Raw genomic sequence first — 4323 nt, 5'->3', positions numbered from 1 at the left:
CCACACAGAATATGAAGAATATCAAAAAATTCAGGAGTCAGCTGTCAGCACAATTAGAGATAAGATATCAGAACAATAACACACTCTATAGCAAAATATTGTCTAATTATCGTTATCGATAAAATCCCAGAAAATTAGAGATAATTTTTTGTCAATATCGCACACCCCTATTTTATGTTATTTAATTAATATAATAATTGTTATCATAATTGTTTAAATTAATATAATAATTAATACTTTTGACTCCATTTTCTTAAAAATGGTTTAAAGGCTGAAATGTAAAGTTGATCATTTTATAACACGTTTTGTTTTTGTGAAAACTTGTATCTGAACTGTAAATTATGCTTTTTACAGTAATTTTACAGTTTAATATTGTACTATTGACATTGCCCTACCCCGCTCATATGGTATTAATTTTATTTGTGCAGGTCTTAAAAAGGTCTTAAATTTGAGCTTAAAAATCCTGCAGAAACCCTGAGAGAGAGAGAGAGAGAGAGTGATAGATAGATAGATAGATAGAAACAACAATAAAACCAGAAATGGACTTTAACTGTCAACGCTCCCGCTTAATAGAGATCGTCTGGGTTTCGTGATCCTGCTTCACGGGCCTCAATCCAAGCAGGGCTTTTCAAAAATTCAGCGCAAGCCATTTGTCCATTTCAGAGTGACAGTATGAGATTAATACATAATGTTTTTGCTCAAAACTCACTCTACTGGGACCTAATGCAGATATTGTATACAATAGACTGACGAATAAATGCATTAGGAGACAGAATGTAGAAGTTTACCGTCACCATAATTTGGGAATTATGATCACGCAATATTGACTGGATCGGAAGAGAATCGTCTTTCTGCGAGTCACTGAGTAAATATGGTTCTATATTCCGATTAAAGAAATGTGAAGTAAACGTGTGAATACATAATGTGCGCACTTTTGAAGTAAAAGTTTGTGTGTTGTGTAGCGAAGCACTGATCAAAATTAAATGGATGCAAACGCGATTGAATATGTACAGGTTTATGTCTCGTTATTCTATTCAAAATATCATTAACTCCCGATTGATTTTGCATTCCTGGCAGAAATAAGAACTATTCGTCTTTGTAACCAAGTATTATCATAAATAGTGGTCAAATATCGAAGCTATTTAATCTTAAGGTCAAATCAGAATATTTATTGTAAAAATGTTTCTGTAACAGCTGCCAAATATGTATATATACAGTGCTGCTTGAAAGTTTGTGAACCCTTTAGAATTTTCTATATTTCTGCATAAATATCACTCAAAACATAATCAAAATTTCACACAAGTCCTGAAAGTAGACAAAGAGAACCCAAACAAACAAATGAGACAAAAATATTTTCTTTGCCATTTATTTAAGAAAAATTATCCAGTGTCACATATCTGTGAGTGGCAAAAGTATGTGAATCTTTGCTTTCAGTATCTGGTCTGACCCCCTTTTGCACCAATAACTGCAGGTAATGTTTTTTGTAACTGCTGATCAGTGCTGCACAACATCTTGAAGGAGTTTTAGACCATTCCTCAGTACAGAACCGCTTCAACTCTGTGATGTTGGTGGGTTTCCTCCTATGAACTGCTTGCTTCAGCTCCTTCCACAAAATTTCAATTGGATTAAGGTCTGGGCTTTGACTTGACCATTACGAAACATTCGCTTTGTTCTTCTTTAACCATTCTTTAGTAGAACAACTTGTGTGCTTGGGGTCGTTGTCTTGCTGCATGACCCACTTTCTCTTGAGAATTAGTTCACTGACAGATGTCCTGATATAATTATACTTCATTGTTCCATCAATGATGGCAAGCTGTCCTGGTCCAGGTGCAGCAAAACAGGCCCAAACCATGATACAACCACCATGTTTCACAGATGGTATAAGGTTCTTATGCTGGAATGCAGTGTGTTCTTTTTTTCAAACATAACACTTCTCATTTAAACCAAAAAGTTCTATTTTGGCATAATCTGTTCACAAAACATTTCTCCAGTAGCCCTCTGGCTTGTCCACATGATCTTTAGCAAACTGCAGATGGGCAGCAATGTTCTTTTTGGATGCACCATGCACACCGTGGTTGTTCAGTGTTCTCCTGATGGTGGACTCATGAACATTAACATTAGCCAATGTGAGAAAGGCCTTTACTTACTTAGAAGTTACCCTGGGTTCCTTTGCAACCTTGCAGACTATTGCACGTCTTGCTTTCGGAGTGATCTTTGTTGGTCAATCACTCCTGGGGAGGGTAACAGTGGTCTTGAATTTCCTCATTTGTACACAATCTGTCTGACTGTGGATTTGTGGAGTCAAAACTCTTTAGAGATGTTTTGTAACCTTTTCTAGCTTGATGAGCAACAGCAACTCTTTTTCTGAGGTCCTCGAGAGATCTCCGTTGTTCATGCCTTGAAACACTTCCACAAACATGATCAGACTTTGATCCCCGTTCTTTAAATAAAACAGGGCACGCACTGACACCTGATAGTAATTTCACTGATTGAAAACAAACTCTGAAAGACTCTAATTTCACCTTCAAATTAACTGCCAATCCTAGAGATTCACATACTTTTGCCACTCACAGATATGTAACATTGGTGTCATTTTCCTAAATAAACAACAAAGAACATTTTTGTCTCACTTGTTTGTTTGAGTTCTCTTTGTCTACTTTCAGGACCTGTGTGAAATTTTGATAATGTTTTGTGACATATTTATGCAGAAATATAGAAAATTCTAAAGGGTTCATAAACTTTCAAGCGACAATGTATATATATACACTGAACAAAATTATAAACGCAACACTTTTGTTTTTGCCCCCATTTTTCATGAGCTGAACTCAAAGATCTAAGACTTTTTCTATGTAAACAAAAGGCCTATTTCTCTCAAATATTGTTCACAAATCTGTCTAAATCTGTGTTAGTGAGCACTTCTCCTTTGCCAAGATAATCCATCCACCTCACAGGTGAGGCATATCAAGATGCTGATTAGACAACATGATTATTGCACAGGTGTGCCTTAGGCTGGCCACAATAAAAGGCCACTCTAAAATGTGCAGTTTTACTGTACTGGGGGGGTCCGGACCCCCCCAATACAGTAAAACTGCACATTTTAGAGTGGCCTTTTATTGTGGCCAGCCTCAGGCACACCTGTGCAATAATCATGCTGTCTAATCAGCATCTTGATATGCCTCACCTGTGAGGTGGATGGATTATCTTGGCAAAGGAGAAGTGCTCACTAACACAGATTTAGACAGATTTGTGAACAATATTTGAGAGAAATAGGCCTTTTGTGTACATAGAAAAAGTCTTAGATCTTTGAGTTCAGCTCATGAAAAATGGGGGCAAAAACAAAAGTGTTGCGTTTATAATTTTGTTCAGTGTATATAAGGGGCGTTTTCTCCGAGGAGGCAAGGTCTCCTCTCCTCAAAAGTGGATGAGAAAATAATCGATATTATATTTTATAATATGACATTATAAAAACGAGTGACTTTTAGACTTTTGAAGTAACACTGTCCAACAGCGACACCCGCAGGTGTCCATAGACTTTCTACAGAGACCCTAAAGCGTGCGACTTTTCTGGAGGCTCATTGAGTTGAATGGGGGAAAGTCACGTGAGAGGAGGCAATGCCTCCGTCGCACTATAATTGGTTATGATTGGATGTGATTGGTTCGTGTGAAAAATCCCGCCTCTTGTTTTCGTGCGAGCTCTCGGCCTGAATGAAGAAAATGATAATTGACTAATTATAAAGTAAACAACTCTCCTGCTTAGATATCACTGCTTTGTGTCACATCAAAATGAAACATGAAATGACTTGAAAACGTGATGACTGTCAGTTTTTAGTGAGAATTCAGCTTGATGAAATGAAAGATGTATCTTCGTGCCTGTGACAAAATTTACAGGGCTTTTATGACGATGACCCGAAAATAAGTTGACTATTAAAAGGAACAGCTGAACATGTTCACAAATAAAAAACAGAGTGTCTATTTACAAGTGCAAACAGCCCGCCTTGTTGGCAGAGGCTATTTACACTAACTCCGCCTATCAACGTGAGATTACAAAGCATTACAAAAGACTATCGTCTAATAACAGCTCCAGTGGCGCAGACGGTAAAGTATGTGTTGAAGTCGTTTTTGGACGCGATCGACTGGGGTTCGAATAGTGTTTTGCCAAACTTTTTTTTCCTACTTTTTCAAATCAGATATCACATCGTTGTTATCGTTATTATTGCATACTGTTTTATAATGTACTACAATACTGAGGTGCAGATAATTGCCACTATCTGCAATAAGTAGTATAAATAGCAGAAAATCCTGCTAGGTGTAAATAGAATCTAT

At 37.0% G+C, this 4323-nt stretch overlaps 1 protein-coding gene across 1 annotated transcript in view; it reads right to left on the bottom strand.

The window, feature by feature from the left end:
• LOC107737638 (beta-galactoside alpha-2,6-sialyltransferase 1-like) overlaps window positions 1-4323 on the bottom strand; it is a 23738-nt gene that overhangs the window by 13180 nt on the left and 6235 nt on the right. The window lies entirely within an intron of this gene.

Source organism: Sinocyclocheilus rhinocerous, unplaced genomic scaffold (genome assembly GCF_001515625.1).
Source record: "Sinocyclocheilus rhinocerous isolate Xijiao unplaced genomic scaffold, SAMN03320098_v1.1 scaffold4236, whole genome shotgun sequence".
In the NCBI taxonomy this organism is placed as follows: Eukaryota; Metazoa; Chordata; class Actinopteri; order Cypriniformes; family Cyprinidae; genus Sinocyclocheilus; species Sinocyclocheilus rhinocerous.
This window is presented reverse-complemented; position numbering and strand designations above follow the sequence as displayed.